The following is a 19,710-nucleotide window of genomic DNA, read 5'->3' as shown; positions in this document are numbered from 1 at the left end:
ACCGAAATGAAATGAAAAGACAAGACAAACGCACTTTTCCAACAATGTCAAAGGTCATAGAATTTGCTTAGTCTAATGCGTAAAATTAATGAAATTATTTTTGAACTCACTTTACAAATTGCCGCGGCACAACAACAACAACAGTAACAGCAAAATATTGGCCACAATGTTTTGCCGGGCCAAGTCAAGCAAGACCAAACAGCAAATGCCAACCAAGTATCGAGTATCGCAAAGTATCGAGTAGTGTTGTGTGTGTGTGTGTGCGTGTGTATCTTATGTAACGGGCAGTGAGTATTGAGCAGCCAAGTCGACGGCAATACAATGCTCAGCGAAGCGTTTATATATATTTCATTTACCATGAGGCACTTACGTATTGCTAGCAATTTTTCTGCATCGAGTGAAATTGAAGTTGTTTTTTTTTTTCCTTCTGTTTTGCCTTCCTGCGCTGGGCCGGCGTCTCCACTGCGGGTTATGCCCGCTATCAATATCCTGGAAAGGAAGCGAGAGCCAATCAACAAGAAATACATTTGCTCACTTTCGCCTTTGCGCTTTTTATGAAATCTCGCATGCCTCATTTCATGGGCATAAAAAACAGTGGAGTGTGGCGATGGAAGAGGGGGGAGGGGGTATCGTTGCGGGCGAACTGCTACGCCCACATTTTTGCTCATTTCCCTTTATGCCATGACAATATTCATATTAGCGGCCAAATTTACGCCCACTTTGCTGGGCGTGGCCCGTCGATCCCCTAACAATTGTGATTTGCCTGTCCATTGGGCCATGATGATTTCCAATCTGCATTTGCCAGCTTTTGATGTGAGCCGACTCGCTGTCTGTTTGTCTGTCTGAATGTCTGGCTGTCTCTTTGTCTGTCTGTCTGACTGTTTGTTTATTTCGAGTTGAAGCTTCCGAAATGAATTTGTAATACGGCAATCGCAGTATTATTTATAACGCATTTGTGCTGATGCTTTTTTTTTCTTTTTGTATTTATAGCATTTTGCCGAGATTTATTTTTATTGCCAAGTTATTACGCATATCGATATGGTAATAAATTTTCTCGTCGCCCTCCCCTAGCGCCATCTGCCACAAAATGCTGCAAAGCGCTGGCAAGGCGAGTCTCTAGTGAAAGCAAATCTTAAGCACTGCACTCACTGCCTCACCACACGCTCCTCAGTTCTCGGCTCGACTCTCACTCACACAAGACGCACGGCTCACAGGGCTCACAATTTTTCTTCAAGTGGATTAAATTTTCGGCATCTTTATATATTGTTGCTTGCATTCGAATACCCTGGAATTGATGTGGGTCCGTGTGGTGGGAATTTGGCAAATTTATTTGGTTGTCTTGGAGCGTTAGTTTATCTGGCGATGGGAGCGAGGGTTTTTTGTAGATTAGTAGAGACGTTCCCATAAAAATTCATCAATTATTAGGAAAGTCTGCAAGTCTATTAACGGTCACACATAATATATATTAAATTGCAATATAAGCATATTCAGATAGTTTACTTATTTATTGAGAGTTTCTCAATGTACACAGAACAGTGTTTTTTCCAACATTCTGAGAAAAACACAGAGAGCTACGTCGGTTGCGTATATATAGCGTAAAGAATAAAAAATTATATGTTAAGTTAATTTTTTATATGTAAATTTCTTAATATAATTTTTAGTTATTCTTAATTTAATTTAATCTATTAAAAAAGAAATATCTATATATAAAAAAGAAATATCTATATTTAATTTTATATATTAAATAAATTAAATTATAAATATAAGAATTATATTTAGTTTCAGTTTTACGCAGGTATTTTTTTTCCAGGGTATCACTCCAGTCTAGTTGCCACACCCACTTGTAACATGTTATTTTTGTGATGTTTTATTATTTATATATTCATTTTTCGTTTTGGGCAAAATTTGATTCTTTTGCCAAGTTTTAAGCAATGGCAATGGCAATGCTCTTTGAGCCATTTTGTTGCCAATTCAGCAAGCTCTTGAAGCAAATTTCTGCAATTGGCCATGTTATTGCGTTTGGTTTGTTGCTTGACTTTCGCCTATGTCAAGTCGTTGAACTTCCAGTTGATTTTCTTTGTTTATTTTTGCCTCTTATTTTGCTTTCTTTTGTTTTTGTATTCATAACTTAAATCATATGAAAATCTGTTTCCTTGTTGAGTTTGTGCATTTACTTGACATTTGCTATCGAAATAAATAATTGAAATTTGCATTTGCATTCTTTCTCAGCGGCATCTTGGCTAAAATCTCTGCTCTGCTAAATTAAATAAATAACTAAACAAACGACAAAGGAATTATGGACAATTTCAACATAAATTGCAAATACATGTATTGGTCACTTTAATGGCAATTAATTTCATGAGCTGATGCAATGGTTGACAACTCGTTTAGGCTCAGCTGCCAAAGGCCGGCTGCCAGCTGCCAGCTTTTATTTAATTTACACCATAAATCATGAGCTCTATTACAGCCATCTCTCGCTCTCTATCTATCTCTCTCTCACTCTAACTGTAGTAAGCCGTATGTATATAAATAATAATCATACAAAAGAAGCATGAACAAAGATTATGCGATTAAAATTGAGTGCATTAAATTTAATTCATGGAAAAGGCAAACACAATAACTTTCTGTGATATCAATAACAAGTTTTTGAAATGTTGTTACTTAAATAAATAAATATATATAGCATATCTATTTTTATATTTTAGTTTAGTTTTTAAATACATAAATATTTTGTATTTATTTCCACAAACTTTTTTTATGGATTATACAAACTATGATAAAATATATGAAGCATATACATATATATTTTTATTATTACATAAATATTTTTATTAAACATTTATTTTTTTAGTTCGTATTTATAAAAAAAAAAGTATTTATAAATTTATATACTTATATATTTTTATATATTTAATTTTTTTTTTAATTTTAAATTTGTATTTCCGAAGTAACAAGCTATAATAATTAATATAATATATAATATAATAATTTTTTTACCTTTTTGACAGCTCCTCGATTATTATTGGTAATTTCTAAGAAAAAATGTAATTAATTTGTATCACACATATTAAAATGGCTGATATATTTGATTTATAAATAACTAGCTGGCCCGGCAAACGTTGCATTGCCCTCTATATTATTTCTAGGTAAAAAATTGTTGAAAGCTATGTTGTTCAGGCTGGGATACACTGATAAATTTATTAATCGGATTTTCATTCAAGCACCTTGTTGTAAACGACATTCTTCGTTTTTTGGTCGGGTGCAAGAACAAATAATGCGGATCGTTTGCCAACACGTGAGCATGCCACGTACAATTGACCATGAGAAAAACACGCATTTTCTAGATTGAGGCCACAAATAGTCAAAGATTGGCCCTGTGACTTGTTGATCGTCATGGCGAAGGCAAGACGAAGCGGGAATTGAATTCGTTTAAATTCAAAGGGCATATCTGTTGAGCTCATCGGAACCCTAGGAATAAGAACTTCCTCATCTTTAAATTTTCCTTTGAGTATCAACGCGTGAATCACATTGCTCATCAGTTTTCTTATCACCAAACGCGTTCCATTGCACAGTTTTGGTTGGTTTAAATTTCTAAGCATGCAAATCATGGAGAATTGCTCTTTTCATAGCTGTGTTCATTTCTTGACGCCGGTCAAGTTGTTCTTCCATATTGCCCATGAAGTATATTTGCAAGAATTTTTGCTGTGCATCTTCAATAGGTTGCAATGATCCAATGCGATGGCAAATCTGGCCTTGAATCTTTAAATTCAAAGCCATAGTTATAGTTATATTTACAAACACTATTTACAGAAATCTAACAAACTACATTATTCAAAATTTTTTTTTGGCAGTCATAGAAAATAAAATTTTTAACGTAAATTACCTTAAATATCCGTCTCCAATATTTTCCGCCCCAAATTATGTCATTTGGAAACAGGCATTGTATTTTTGAGTGTTCGCTAGAAAATGTCGTGATTCTAGTGTTTCGCCATAAAGCAGGGAACGCAATGGCTATGGTGAGCGCTAATGGCAATGTCACTTTACCACTAAGGCAGCACAAACCGGGCGTTTCACCAGCAAACTTCAATGCGCCACAATGCTAGCAAACAACGTCCATTGGACCAATGCAAACTAAACGATTCAAGCTGTAATCAATGGTGCAATCATATCGAAACGCTGCTCGATTCAAATCAATCCTTGAACCATTTCTTATTGCCATTTCACGGGCTGCCTCTCTTTGAGAAGCACGAATTAAGGCCCTTCTTCCCTGGGTACTAACGCGGAGCCTTTCTCGGGCGATTTCTCGCTCTTCGTCAGATAATTGACTCGCGCTATTCCGTTGCCTAATTGCATTATGGGTCCGCCGGGAAAGATTAGATCTTCTAGGACGCGGCATTTTTATTAATAGTAATACTGCCCTCGCACAAAACCATATAAAACAATCGAGAAATATAAATATAAATAATTTACACAAATTTATGTTTGAGACAAACAAATACCTGAACTTTCGAGATATTTAGCTTTTGTAAAAGTCCAAAAATACAATTTTTAATAATTAACTTTTTTTTTTAATTTCGAATTTTGAATTTTTTATTTATTTTTGATTGTTAGGTTTTAATCTTTTGATTTTTTTTTTAATTTTTGCAGATTTTTGATTTGAAATATTTATAAAGTTTAAAAGTCCGAAAATATAAAAAGCCAAAAATACACTTTTTAATAATTACCTTTTTTTTTTTTAATTTCGAATTTTTAATTTTTTATTTATTTTTTGAACAGTCAGGTTTTAATCTTTTGATTTTTTGCAGATTTTTGATTTGAAATATTTTTCCTTTTGATTTGAAAATTTTTTTTTTTTTTTTTTTTTTTTTTTTTTTTTTTTTTTTTTTGAATAGTCAGGTCTGCTCGAGGTCAGGAGACCGTAGACTGACTGACTACATTTGTTTATTTACTTCTACACTATTGTCAAAACTGTCACTGTTACCAAGCCTACTGGGTATAAAAAAAATTTGAACATTTGGGGAAAAAAACCGCGTTTTTCAAGTATTCGGCAAATTTTTTCAGTATTTTTAAGACCCTATACTAAACTCGTTGCGGAGACAAATCCAACAAATCAAAAACCATGAAAATTGGTTCAGCCCAAATCAAGTTATAAGCAGTCTTCACTTTTACACAACTTTCTTTTATATATATAGATATATTTTAATTAATTTTTCTTTACGACATCCAAAGCAAAGCAAATCAAAAATATTCCCAGTCGATTGTTTCTCCTTTTGTCGCTTTGCAATAAATTGCCATTAGTGCAAATAGTGACTGAAAGCGCATCAAACGTAAAATTCAATTTGAAATGAGTCTGTTTAATATGTGCACAGGTATTCCGGCTATTGACTTTTTTTTTAGCGCTCTTTTATTACAGCTCTTCGGTTCATAGCAATCTGTGTTTGCTCCCGGGCAAAAATTTCCTATGCACTGAGTGCTTGATGATGATTGATTTCGCTTGATGTTTGCAATTGACTCATAATTAAAATGGCAATCGTGATGGAATAAGTCAACAGTGAAATATCATAGGCTGCCAGAATGTAATTATCAGAAACAGCATCACGTTTGCCTGGTCTGCCAATATTAACAGAATCGAGACTTGGAGGAGCAGGACACTGGCCAGGGCTGTCTAATTAATTTGATTGCAAGCACCTGCGTGGGCAATAATTGGCTCTATTACAATTCCAATGATTGTTGAGGGTGGGCAGCAGCACGCAGGGAGCGCAGCAAACTCTTGACCTTTAGGACAATGGCCGTGGAGCTAAACTAAATTTCAATTAGGCAACTGTGTGGAGCGCAGTGAATATATAGTGTGTCCAATGAATGTCCTGTTCATTGCGGTCATATATTTGAATTAGTTTGCCGCAGAATGAGAATATATGATATTAATGGATAATTATGCTAACAAGTCAATGAGCTAAGCAAAGGTAAAGGCAAAACGCAAACACAAAAGGCGCAACAGTGCAGCTAAATCAGTTTAATTATAAAAGATTAACTGGCTAATAGAGAGAGGCAAAAGAAGAGCAAGCGAGCCACAGAGACCGAGAGAGGCAGAGAGAGGATGTGTCTGTCGGAGGGCTTTGGTATACCATTAATTGAAATTCCACACGAGCTCAATACAAATCCAATAACACGATTGCAACAACAGCAAATGGCAACTTGATTAGAACTAATCCCCAATGATTAACGAAAATGCGCGTGAAAGTGTTGTCGGCTCTCTCGATTTATTCCCACAGCCTAAGGGCATATAATTCAATGCGGCTTAGTTAATGCCAGCTGTTGTTATTGTGTAGGAAGTGTTCTCTTTCGCTGCGTGTGTGTGTGCGTATGTGTGTGTGTGTGTGCGTGCGGAATTCAATAAAAATTCTAATGGCTTTCTGATGATAATCTCATGGCTGCAAAATCAAACAGCAAACGTTGCCCCGGACAATATTTGCACTTCGACTATGCTTAGAGTTTGGGCCTTGGGGCCTTGTTGCCGAGACTCGATTCATTCCTGTTTTTCTGCTGTTTGGCATACACTAATACTTACAGAGAAAGGGTGCTTCAGGTTTGTTGATAAGATGAGATGCTAGGGTGATTCCCTACTTGAAATAAAAGCCTTGCTGGGTATGATTGGAATTCATATAAATCGTATCTGCTGTAAACCATATATACTCTATATATACTTTAATCTATACAAATTTTAAGGCATTTACTTAATCAAGTGTACTTTTTAGCACCTTACCAACTTCATTTTGCTGGAAAAGAATATTTTTAAATTTGGAGCTCTATCAGTTGCAATATATTTGCCCAAAAGAGTATCAAGTCTTCATCATAAATCCGAGCTGGTTTTTTTTTTTTTTTTTTTTTTTTTTTTTTCTTCTCTAAATATTTGCAACGCTCCATGCTGTCAACTAGACAAGGACTTCGATTGAATTCCTTTATCGCTTCGACTTGCTTTGTTGTCAGGCTTGTCTGACTGTTAGTCTCTCAGTCTAACTACCTCTGCCTCTCTCCATCTCTCGCTATCGCGCTATCTCGCTTTCTCTCGATCTCCCTCTCTCAGTCGGACCTTTTGGGCGTGCGTTTTCTTGACTTTTGTGACTTCAACTTCACGCTTCGTTAGCTGTAAATTCCAGGCAAGCAGAACATACGTTCTCTCGCTCGCTCACCTTTAACACCCGAACCCGCAGCCGCTCCTCTCACTCCCCCCATTCGCTCTGTCAGGTCCTACATATTTGTTAATACCTATGTATATGGCTTGGCCGACTGCTAAATTCGATTGGCTTTCATCCTATTTGCCGCATTTGCTGCTTGGTTAGATTTTTTCATTTTCCTTGCAATTCGCTCTCTGTGTGTTTTTTTTTTTGTGATTCTCTTAAGTCTCTCTCTCGCTCTCCGACTGTTTTTTTTTTTTTTTTTTTTTTTTTTTTTTTTTTTTTTTTTTTTTTTGTCTTCGTTCTCTGTGTAATTCGCACATTGACATTTTGATTGGCATTGACAACACACTTTTGCCGGTAGAAATTGACTTTCATATTGGCTTATTCAGCTACTACGACAAAATTTAAATAAACCACGAACAGCTTCTTGCATTGCTCTATTTATTCTAGACCCACGGCGTATGCGCAATTTTAATTCGTCTCTGCGCCTGACTATGCCAGATATAACGAATATGTCCGCTGGTTATAGACGTCTGCTTGGCTCGCCTTTTCGCTTACTTAAATTAAAACTGTTGCCAGTAAGAATCATGAAGTGAGATTAATGGACAGATGGCGTAAATAGAGTGTGATTTTACACTTTAAATATAAAAATATATATATAAATAATATTTAATATACATCAAATATAAAAATATATATATAAATAATATTTAATATACATCAAGTGAAGCGTCTGCTACATCCTGCACCTTGAACAGTCTGTTAAAAATGGGATTTTGTATCCCATTAAATATTTTCCAATATAGAACAAAACTGCAACTTATTTATATATTGTCCATGTTTGGGATTAAAATTTATATAAATTGAAATTGGTATCCAAATATTTTAAAAATTAAAGTTGTGTAAAACTAAAATTTTGATTTGAAACCTTAATCTCCTAAGATATAACAGATATAATTCAATAAGTGAGCATTAGACAGCTTGAATAACCTAAACAAGACTCCCATATTTTCAGTAAAATAAAACAGATAGTCGATTTAAATTATTTATAAATTTAAAAATGATAAGTATTATTGTACATATATGATTTATTCTTTATCTTTAACAACATTCCCTTTCCTAATATCATTTTCACATCTTCTTCTTCAATTAGGTATCTCAGTTCCGCACTTGACCCTTCTAACTTTCGACTCAATCACCGCAGTGTCTTGCCGCAAACAGAACTCTCAGAGCACAGTTAGTGCTAAGCGCTTAGGAAGTCCACCAAAAAGTCGTTAAACTTGAACTTTCAACTACTTTGGGCTGGGCTGGAGATCAACTCTAATGTGTGTCGGCAACAGCATTCAATTTTCATTTTGTGTGAGCAAACAACAAACCAAAAAGACACACACGCACACGCACACACACACATACACATGCGTTGAGTGCAAAACAGCCAAACAAATTAGCGGGAAAACTTTGGCGTGCAATTAAAAAATAGCTAGTAAACGCTTTTGGGCGGAAACTAAAGCCGAAAACTGCGAATCAGCAGCCGGCCGCGACTTAACCATCAGCAGCTGAGCCACTCTCATATTCAATTTGGCGGCTGCGTTTAATTTTAATGAGAGCCAATTAAAAGCAACGCCAGCTATTAGCGCTTACTTCTGCCACGCCTCACGCGCCATGCCCAACGACCAGTGCCACCCCTTGCGAAAATGTGCACACGCATACACAAAATAAATTGTCGTGTGGTTCCCAACAGACACACACACACACACACACACACACGCACACAGCAATCTTAAGCGGTTAGCGGCTGCCGCTTCTCTAATTGCGTTGCGAAACTACAAATTTTCAAATACTTTCAACTCTCCTTTGGCTTGGGAAGAGCGCGGAGCGTTCTGCCCGAATGGGGCGAGATAAAAACGAAAAGAAATTGAAGAACGGGTAGACAGTTGGCTTAAGTCAAAGCACGCCAAAAGCATCAAAGGAAGTGAAGCAAACGAAAACACAGAAAACAGACATGGAGACAGACACAGATGAGTATGTGAGAGACAGACAGAGACAGAGGCGGATACTCTCCCTCTCTCTTTTCTTTTTTAATGTAATAATCTCACCTGCATTGCTCGCAAAATATAAGACAAAAGGAAGTTTTCGTTTGTGGCTTGAAGACCCTTTGCATTATAAATTTTCAGCATATTGCTTGTGGGCTACACTTTAATTTAACAGCCAGTTTAACATGAGTTTTAAATATATTTTGTTGCAGCAATTTTCAGGCAAGTTTTTCAGCTGCTTTTCTAGATTTGATCTAAATCAAGTGCAAAAATTCTATAAACTGTGTTACAGATATTATCTGTTCTAGTTTTTTTTTCTTGTTAGAGCTAACAGTCAGTTTAACTGGAAATCTCTGTAATGAATTTCGCTCTCGTATCAAATTAAATTATTCCTTATGTTAGAGTTGAGTTGATGCAGACAACTTCTATATAAATTTGACTTACTGTTAATACTTGCTGCATCAGATACTTTTGCATGTTAAGTTATGGTTTGTTAACTGTACTGCAATCGAAAAGCTACTTTAACAGGAGCTTTTACAATTTCGATCCGATGTACTGCAATCTAAAAGCTACTTTAACAGGAGCTTTTACAATTTCGATCCGATGTACTGCAGTCTAAAAGCTACTTTAGCAGGAGCTTTTACAATTACGATCCTTAAAGCGATTCTGACTTTATTACTTCGTGCTTATATATGAAATATTTATATATCAAGTGAAAAGCTTTGGTATACCAATCCTACAACTTATCTATTCTAGTCAAAAATGACAGCAACATTAGCTTTTAGTTAAGCTAAGCATTTTTTTAAAAGAAGTATTCTTTTTACTTAATTTTTCTTCAAGAACTTTTCTATTTTAGTTTCTATTGACCTACATATTTTATCTATATATCTTCTAGATATACCTTAAAGTATGGTTCAAGTTGTTCCGCTTATTGTCGTTTGTGAATTTTCTCTTTCACTCAAGTTAATTTTTGCAAGTGCAAGAAAATTGCATTCAAACCACTTCACAGAATGCCAGCTTAAGTTTGGAAATTGTTTGCCTACTTGAGTCTCATATGTGCATGTGGTTAGATTTTGAACTGCAAGTGAGCAAAAAGAAATGTTAATTTCTATACATATATATATATATACATATACAAAGCTATATGTATGTACATTTCGAAGCAGTAAATGCGCTTCTTATGGCTATGAAAATGTTGACTTTATGCCTTCACTTTCGCCTTAAGCCAGAGCAAATGAAAAACTTTATTTATTTATTAAATTTATACAAAAACAGAGAAAACGAATTTTTATTTTGAATTAGAAAGAAATTATTTTATATCAATGAGAAAGGATATAGAAAATATTATATTCAAGTGAAGTCAGTTTTCCATTGCAATGGAGAAGACTCGCTTCACTTGAATTTCTTTGAAGCTCAAATCACCTGTTAAATAGTGAATGCTGCTCTTGGTTTAACATCCCCCTGGCACTTTTGCATATCCAGTCTGGCTGAGCAGCTGCTCTTGCAGCTCTCGCTCCAGGCGTGGCACATTTAAATTTCCGAATCGAAAATGGGAGCAGGCAGCTGGACAGACAGGGCAGACAGAAGGTATCGAGGGTAACCTAACCAAATAGACAGCTGTTACAATATTATTGACTCATATCGCATGCGTGGCACCAACACACACACACACACACTTGCACTCGAGCAGCTGTTTACATTAGCTTCCTCTCGTTTTTTGGCTCCTTTCACTTCCTTTGATTTGGCAGGCTGTTGGCACTTTTTGAATACGTTGAACTTGGCATAAAATTAAGTGCTCCATTTTAATTGAATTCAAGTGGGGTTTCGGTTTCCAGCTGAGCTTCCCTCCTGGCCCACCTCCCCACATCCCCTGACAATCTGATGCCAATAGAAGGTTGGAGTCTGTGCCATATGCTTGCAATGGGGAGCATGGCCTACCTTAGACTCTGTCCTCAGATAGCAACTCAAAGCAATCAGCGTCTGTCATCGGGCACGTTTTCCTTTCGAGTTGCCTTTTCCTCAAGTGACAGCTGCTGCCGATTTCCGAGGCAATTGTGGCACCTGTTCATGCCGAGGGTCGCCTTCTCGCTTCATTTTGAAATTTCTATTAACGCAGGCTTTTGCTCCATGCATTATTCAAAGCTCTCTAAAAAACTTCAAGCTTTTCATTTATCAAGCAACTTCTCCTGAACAAATTGTACCACTAATTGCTATATATTTCACTCAAGTGAAAAACCAAACTCCCAACAAACTTTCGTTCGCATTTTTAGCTGGAAAATTTATTAAAAAGAAAAAAAAAAAGGAGAAAACGGAAAATATTCTCGCCCACAGCTAAATATGTGGAAAATTTTTGTTCAAGTTGGGCGTTCGATGTGCACAGTGCGTGACATGTCGCCGAAAGTTCGGCGAGTTGCCACAAGCCCACCCACCCCAAAAGCCGCACCGCATAACCGTTAACGCCTTGACACTTGTGGGTTGAAGCTCAAACTGTCAGATAACGATGACGTTGCCAATAAAGCCGGGGCTTCTGCTGATGTTTAAAATGCCGTTTACGGCATTTCGTCGTGGGTATGGGTGAAATTGGATTTAAGCGACAATTGACAACAGGCATGAGCAGCATAGGTTCGAGTGCTCAAAACTTGCGAAAGTTGTCAATCAGAGAGCAAGTCTAACAGTCTAAGTCTAACGGCAACAGCAACAGCAACAATGCCGGCGACAGCAACAACATCATAAACATGCGAATACATCCACAGCCACGCCCATTTTGCTGTTGACATTCAAGATAATGATGTCAAGCGTGCTGTACTTAACAAACGCCACTTAAACGTACCACTAGCCGCACCACCCACACCCGCTCACCCACTCACCCGCTCACCCACTCACATCAGCACTCTGTCAGTCATTGAATGTGAATAGCTTCAATGTCAGCCGCAAGTCTTCCTCCTTTTCGCGTTCAGCATTTCTCGCATTTCATTCGCGTCAAAGCAAAATTTGAGCTTTTAATGATGCTGAAAATTTAGCGCTCCAAAGTATTGCCAAAGTTGCGAATCACTGAACGGTAATTAAATGTGACAATCTGATATGATTCACTTATCTATTTCGGGATCAAAAGTAACAGCGATTAAAATTGATGCACAGCGCGTGCTCTGAGTTAGCAAAAATCTAGTTCACTTGGAGATTGCTGAGCGTTTAGCTGAAGAAGATTTATGACATTTATGAGTTCTTGAGTGAATAAAAACTATCGATATTAATAGTAAGTTGTTGTGTTTCGATTATATTAATATCTATTTAGATTATATTTATATTATATGTATTTATTGATAGAGTTGTTAATGAATAGAGTTCTGCTTTCGACTTATATGGCTAATTATAGTTAGACTAATAAGCTATTAATAGTTAATTCACTAAATTTATTTGTTAAGTTATATAAATATCTATCGAACATATATATATTTTTTAGCTATAGCACAATTGTTATTATATATGCACATTTAGCATTATATATAATTCTGATGGCTTTTTTAAATTTATTTAACAAACACAAATTTAAAAAAAAAATATAATAATAATAGTAATAATAATAATAATATAAAATATTTTCTAAAATCTCTGAAAACTGCTTTGGTTAATTATCAATATATATTATTGAGAGGTAACTCGCAATGAGCATTATATATGTATAAATATATAAATATATACACAATAATTTGTTATCAATTATTATGATTTTGAATTTATATATTTTTCGATTCATTAAGTTAACTATCAACAAAATCAATCGATACTTTTATTTTCGGTTTGGGCAGAATGAAACAAAAGTCTGAAATACCACGAAGATTCAGTAGCTAATTCTGGTTTTCAATTAAAATAAAATTTGTATTTCGCTCAGTCCTCTCGGTGCATTCAAACATTTCGTTTCGGGCTTAAATGCCTTGATTTATGCAGCCAAAAATGTTGCCAAAAATTTGCAAATCGGAAACGCAGCAGATTTCTAAAAAATGTTTACACATGCATAAAGTGCTCGGCAAATTGTTGCATTTATATACACACATACACGCATATACTCAAACCCACCGTACAGTAGCACAGATACGTATTGATATCCTTAAAAAGTTTTGACCACAGCAAAAGGTAAGGCATAAAAAAAAATGTACAAATAAAGGGCGTACAGGAAATACAACAAACTGAAATTTCCCGGAAGCTAATTTTTGTGTGGTTAATAATAATTTCGTTGTTGTTGTTGTGCCTGCTATACATACACACACGCGCTTACAAAACAAAAACTGAATTAAGCGCATACAGCGAAAAAAAAAAAAGGAAAAGGAACAAAAACAAAAAATAACAAAATGAATTTTATTAAAAAAGTTTTCGTTGATGTTTTTCCTGTGTTGCAAAATGTGTTTTTATTTGAATGTGAGTGAGTGCCTGTGAGTGTGGGTGTGAGTGTGAGTGAGTGCATGTGTGTGTGTGTGTGTGTGTCTGGATGTCTGCGCTCTGCTCTGGCATTGAGAAATATGTCAAAAAGCAGGCAGGCAATTTGCATTTGTCGTGTATTTTCTCCACATGTCTGTATGTGTGTGTGTGTGTGTGAGTGGGAACAAACTAACACCTGTCCATGTCAACTGTTGACGTTGCGCAATACTGAATTCTAAAATATATTTGGGTATAACATTTTGCATGTGCCTGTGTCAGCACACACACACACTCATCAAATATAATTAAAAATAACAAAAGACTAGAGAGAGAGAGAGAGAGATAGAGAGAGAGAGAGAGAGAGACAGGGAGAGAGATGAAGCTGGAGCAGACACGTTCAATTGTGCCCATTGAAACAGCTGCATGCGAAATTTTGGAGCACAGATTTCTTGCATATTTTGCACAGACATTTTTTGAGGCCCTGCGCCTTGCATGCAATTATTCTAAACGATTATTTTGCAAATGCAAACAATTCACAAAAATAATTGCTTTATTATTGTGGCCCAACTACAAATGCTTAACATTCGGTTTTTCTCCGGCTCCGGCTCCGGCTCCAGCGTAGACCTTGGCTAATTGGCAACATCAGCAGCAGCTGGCAAAACTTAAATTTCAGATGCATTTATGAGTGCAGACAGACCAGTTGAGACTGCAGCTATAGTTCTGTAATGCATTTAAACAGCAGTCAAATGAGGTTTGTACCGTATGAAATAGTGTAGAAAGAGACGAAGCTGCAATTTAATAAAAATATTGGTAGATATCGATTTGACTTTATTATTTTCAAATATATAGTGCAGATTGAGATCATTATAAAGTGTCGATTTATACTTTGCTTCAGCTATCAGAATTAAATATCAAATATGTTTGCAAAAAAATTTTTCTAAAGGGTAAATTTAAGGCTGCGAAAATTTAAAACATGTACGAAATCGAGTAAATCTAAATCTAATATCAAATATTTGTATTGCACGCAATTTAATTACATTTCATATTTTCATTCAGTCTTTAAATTCATCCACAGTTCACAAATAGCTGCTGAACGTTTCTCTATAAATACAGATAAGCATCGATAAACAAGTAAGAAGGCTCCAGTCGAGACTGCCCGACTAGGAGATACCCTGAACCCTCTAAGCTGATATTCTACTCATTTTGCACTTATATGCACACACGCATCCACACGCACGTATATCACGCGCTCTGCTGACTGCGCAGTTAGCAGCGACTGCGCTTGGGCTGCGCTGCAGTCTGGGCAATACTATAAGAATTTAATTGTTTAATAGTTTCTTTTGTAGATGGACTATCTTTATGAAACGTTCAGAACGTGAGCATATAGTTAAAATGTGTGTACATTCCAAAGCCCAAGTCTCTAGTACTAGAAATGCGTTTTTTACAAAATTGATGACAAAGGAGATGTGGTATCCAAAATCTGTAAATTAGAAAATTGTTGTATCCATTAAAAGTGTCCAAAGTAAGCTTAAAAGACAATGCCGATTTTTTGATAATTCTCGATAAAAAAAAAGTTATCGGATGAGTTATCGATAAACGTGTACTGCGTATGATTCACACTAGTATGCATGCCGAATTTCAGCTCTCTAGCTCTTATAACTTCTGAGATCGACGCACTCATACGGACGGATGGGCGGATGGACAGACGGACAGGGCTATATCGACTCAGCTCGTCGTGCTGATTAAGAATATATATACTTTATGGAGTCTGCGATGATTCCCTCTGCTCGCTACATACTTTTTCAGAAAACCATTATACCCTGATTTCTCATTTTCAATGGGTTCAGGGTATAAAAACCAGCCAGCAATGCTTTAGCGAGTTTGATTGTGATTGGAGAGAATTTTATTTTATTTTCTTTTTTCCGCTCTGGATTTTCTCGTATTTTTGGTTGAGTCAAATGAAGCAGTAGGTGTTTTGTGCATGTATTGGTATGTATGCGGGAGAACACATCGAAAGCATACTCGAATTGAGTGTGTGCATGTGTTTGTGTCTGTGAATGTGAATGTGCTTAAGTGTAATTACTGAGTTCTATTATACGCTCGTTCATTATATCTCGCCCGAAATGATGTTCGTTGAAAGAGCGTCAAACCGATAGTTCGACTCAAGGCGATCCACCGCACTCCAAAACGAAAAGAACCGAAGGCTCCTGCTCAGAGCGACAGCGACTGAGTAAGATTTTTTTTTCGGATAGTCTACAGCTGAGCTGAAAGATTAAAACAGTCTATAAATAGTCAAAGTCTGAGCTAGACTTTAGTAAAGTTCCTATATATAAACGTTTTTTTTTTTTTTTTTTTTTTTTTTTTTTTTTTCTTTTTTAAATTAATTTATTTTATTTTATTTTATTTATTTTTTGTGTTCTTTACGATATTGAATTTAATTTTTAAATTATTTCACTTTGACAAATTGTTTTTTTTTTAAGCCTCTTTAATGATCGACTGCGAGACGAAATTCATATTACATATCAACTTTTAACATGCACTGATTGTTTTATTTTTTAAATATCTATATCACTATACTTATTTGACGTAATGGTAAATTTTCTAAAGTCTTCAGTAGCTGTTGAACTGTAAAAATAGGATTTAGTAAAGCTCTTATAGGATATATTAAAATTCGATCTTAGATTAATTCAACTTTTCGCAAGCCAAATCTCAACATTTAATGCATAATTATTTTCCATTCGATATGTTGACTGTAATTCAAGAATCAATATGCTTTTTGAGGGGAATTTCAGGCAACCGCTGGACGACTTTGGCCAGTAGCAGCTGAAGCTGAAGTTGATATGTAGTTTTTTGGCAAAAAATCAAGTATACGCCCCGTAATGCGGTTGAGCTTTATCTGACATGTTCGCCGGCTTTGTTTCATAGCCAGCCAAATATCGAATGACAGTCAACTGCAAAAATTTACGCTTCATTTGAAGCTGAGCCCGTCGTGGTCGTTGTCGTCCGTCTGCACTGTCTGCTCTGTCCGCTTTGTCGTCTGTCAGCCAACCAGAGGCAAGCCAGCAACTGCTGCTGACGCTGACGCTGGCGCTGGTAACATGAGCACACGTAAACGACAGTTGAATGGATCTCATCTCAATGACCCAACTACAAACAGTCACTCACTCATTAGATAACGCCCATCGGAGCAATAGACCCGAGCGAGCAGCTAACCAGACTTTTTGCCCCGACATGGCCTGGCCTGGCCTGGGCCTGGGCTTGGCCTGGGCTTGGCCTGGGTTCGCACTCAGTTTGATTTTCTATTGTGTGTTTTGGGAATTTTCGGCGCTGGCTATTTCGTCACTTAAGAGGCGACCCAGGCGAAATTGTTTTTGCATAAAGGGCCCGAAATTGCTTACCAAAGAGCCGTAAGGCCCTGCTCGCCCGATGGCCAACAAAGGTTAGCCTATTTCGGTAGCCATGTGCGGAGGGGCTATTGTCCCACAGTCTCACGATTATGGGCTGTCATTGTTTAGAATGGGTTTCAAATTGGTTACAGATTAACCCAATTGGCTACCGAATTGCCGTTAAAGCAGTCTTTCCGCTTTAAGCAGCTATGCTGCTCAGTGAAAGTGGCTTAGGGACTTTTCCTAGAATGGGAAGCCCTAGAGAAAATCCGTGGAACTTCAAAGTGCCTCCGAGCCGAAAGGTGAATGACACTCAGGGACAACTACAGCCGTCGGCAGGCAACTCTAAAGATAATTAAATATTTATATGCAAGCAATAAGGTTGTTGAATTACATTTATCAAAGCAGACAGATCAAAGGCTTTTCATATTTCATATTAAGAAATTTGCAAATCTCAATTTAAATCGCACGACTGCTTGGCTCCTGCTCCTGCTGCTGCTGCTGCAGCGTATGGCTCCGCCTCCTGCTGACTGCAGCGTCCGACAATTTGCAGCTACTTGCAGCTGGCCATTGCCTGTGCATCTAATGAGATTATAGAATTATGTATTCATAGAGCAAAAATGATGTCAGACGTTGCTCTAGACATGCGCCTGGGCTGGCGGGCGGACGGGCAGAGGGCCGGCATCGGCTATGGCAAATAATAAGAATAAAGTGAGCAGAAGACAAACGCAAATTGCATACAAATGCAGGAGGAGGCGGCAACGGCGGCGGCAGCAGCAGGGCCAACAACTGCTGCCCGGGCCCAACTTTGAACTGTCCACGTTCAAATCGTGGCATCTTAGCGCAGTGCTTAGTTTAATGTATTTCCCCAGTAGTCTGAGTGACCCCCATGGATAGCGACACGCCCGCATGCTCTATCTCTCTCTCTCTCTCTCTCTCTCTCTCTCTCTCTCTCTCTGTGTCTCCCTCTCTCTCTCTCTCTTTCTCTTCTGCTGTCTAGGTCCGTGGACCAGGTCGTGTTCCTGGTCCTGAGCCAGGTCCATCCTTTGGCAGCTTACTTCCGTCACATCGCAGCCGTTTTATTTGCAAATATTTCGCCATGGCAACGTCTGCCTGCACTTTGTATATCTATTTCCATTCCTATTTGCTTTTTTGTTCCATTTCTCTGCTGCTTCGCTCCCTTTTTCGGGCTACTGATAGTCGCGCAGGCAGCGCAGCCAGCGTCACTCCCGCTGCGTGCTTAACTGTTGCAGCAACAAAGCAATAACGGGGCCAAGCTGATAAATGCAGAGGGCGCACAGTTGATGCCATCACCTTAAAGTACTACAGGAAACTTTCCATAAAATAAGAGATGAAAATATTATTCAAAACAAACCGGAGCGAAAAGTGGATTAAAACGTTTTACCTGATCGAAGTTGATATAAATGTCACCAAATCCCATTTTCAGCACAAGTGAAAATATATATCAAACAATAATATATAGAAAACATAATAAAATGTTTCCTGCTATATTTTTGTTTATTTCTGTTAGTCTTGCAATGATTATATTTTTCTTTAAATTCTATACCCATTGAAATGGGAAAAAGGGTATTCGAATTTCTTAAAATATATGTAAAAAGCATAAGAAATTGTTACAGATCCAGAATATATATTCTTGATCTGGACAATCGTCTTCTATCTCAGATCCTATAAGAGCTTTAAGTATTGTAGATCTCTATAGAGTACGCGTAGAGCAAGTTTGATTCAAGTTATCCATAATTCACCCCGTTTTAATATTATCGAAACAAAAACTTATCGAACTTTCAAGTTTATAGCTACATCTCAAACGACTTTAGACCTTTATTCTCAGTTCTGTTAAGTCCTGAATACCTGATACAAGTTTCACCTAATGCTTCAAATTGCAAGTCAGTTCCAAATATAGAAAATATTTGGATGTATAATAACAGTAATAAAATATTTAGATGATATTCTAAAACTATGGAAAATAATACAAAAGTTATTTAACAAAAGCAAAAGCATATTCAAATCCTGGTATTTTTTCTCCGCATTCATATTATCCCTGAACTCTGTAAACATCAGTTTCATTTTTTTGGTTTCGATGGTATCGCCAAGTCGGTCATACCCGGCATATCCTCCTTATTTTTACGTAAAAATTTCATAATATTTTAAGGTCAATTTCTCTTGGTTTATTTATTATAGCGCAAGTCTGCTGTATGCACCCCGCTGTGGCCTTCAATCAAACTTAATTAAGCCAAGTCTATGCGCGACCTACTTGCGGGCCAACTCTAAGTCATTGGCTTTTAAGATGGATCAATTTTTTCTTACTTTTTGGGCATTCTCTCTCGCAAACTTTTGCCCATAAATTTTAAGTGGCGCGTCGTGAAAATGATTTCAACTCTTTAGTCGAGGCTTTAGTGCCCTTCTCGATGGCCGAGCCATGAATTACGATACTTTGCTCCTTTTTTCAATTTTTTTTTTTTTTTTTTTTTTTTTTTTTTTTTGGCGCAGTCCCTTTAAAGTTGGCGGCATCATAAGTTTTGTGTTAGTTTTCGGCTTTGAACGCGAGACAAAGCGAGCCAAGTTGAGTTTACTTAAAGGCACCTTTTAGCTCTGATTGCCAAACTAGCTGGACTTAGCTCCTATAAGATGCTTAGTTTGATAAACATACAAAGTTTTAATTGAATTTTTCGTTTGCCTTAA

General features: G+C 36.9%; 1 long non-coding RNA gene across 2 annotated transcripts; it reads right to left on the bottom strand.

Annotated features, from left to right (window-relative positions):
* Positions 1–3,165: 3,165 nt before the first annotated feature.
* LOC149269629 (uncharacterized) lies at positions 3,166–5,193 on the bottom strand. 2 transcript variants are annotated; one of them, XR_016269288.1, is made up of 3 exons: positions 4,500–5,193; positions 3,884–4,413; positions 3,166–3,822 (listed from the first exon to the last, which is right to left on the bottom strand). It is a non-coding gene; the product is annotated as an uncharacterized LOC149269629 (long non-coding RNA). The 2 variants fall into 2 exon arrangements; XR_016269287.1 differs by having other exon boundaries at positions 3,166–3,759.
* Positions 5,194–19,710: the final 14,517 nt, after the last annotated feature.

The sequence above is a fragment of the Drosophila arizonae genome, chromosome 3, assembly GCF_054131065.1.
Source record: "Drosophila arizonae isolate 15081-1271.41 chromosome 3, UAZ_ARI_1.0, whole genome shotgun sequence".
NCBI classification, from domain to species: domain Eukaryota; kingdom Metazoa; phylum Arthropoda; class Insecta; order Diptera; family Drosophilidae; genus Drosophila; species Drosophila arizonae.
The sequence above is the reverse complement of the archived record's forward strand: the minus strand, read 5'-3'. Positions and strand labels throughout refer to the sequence as shown.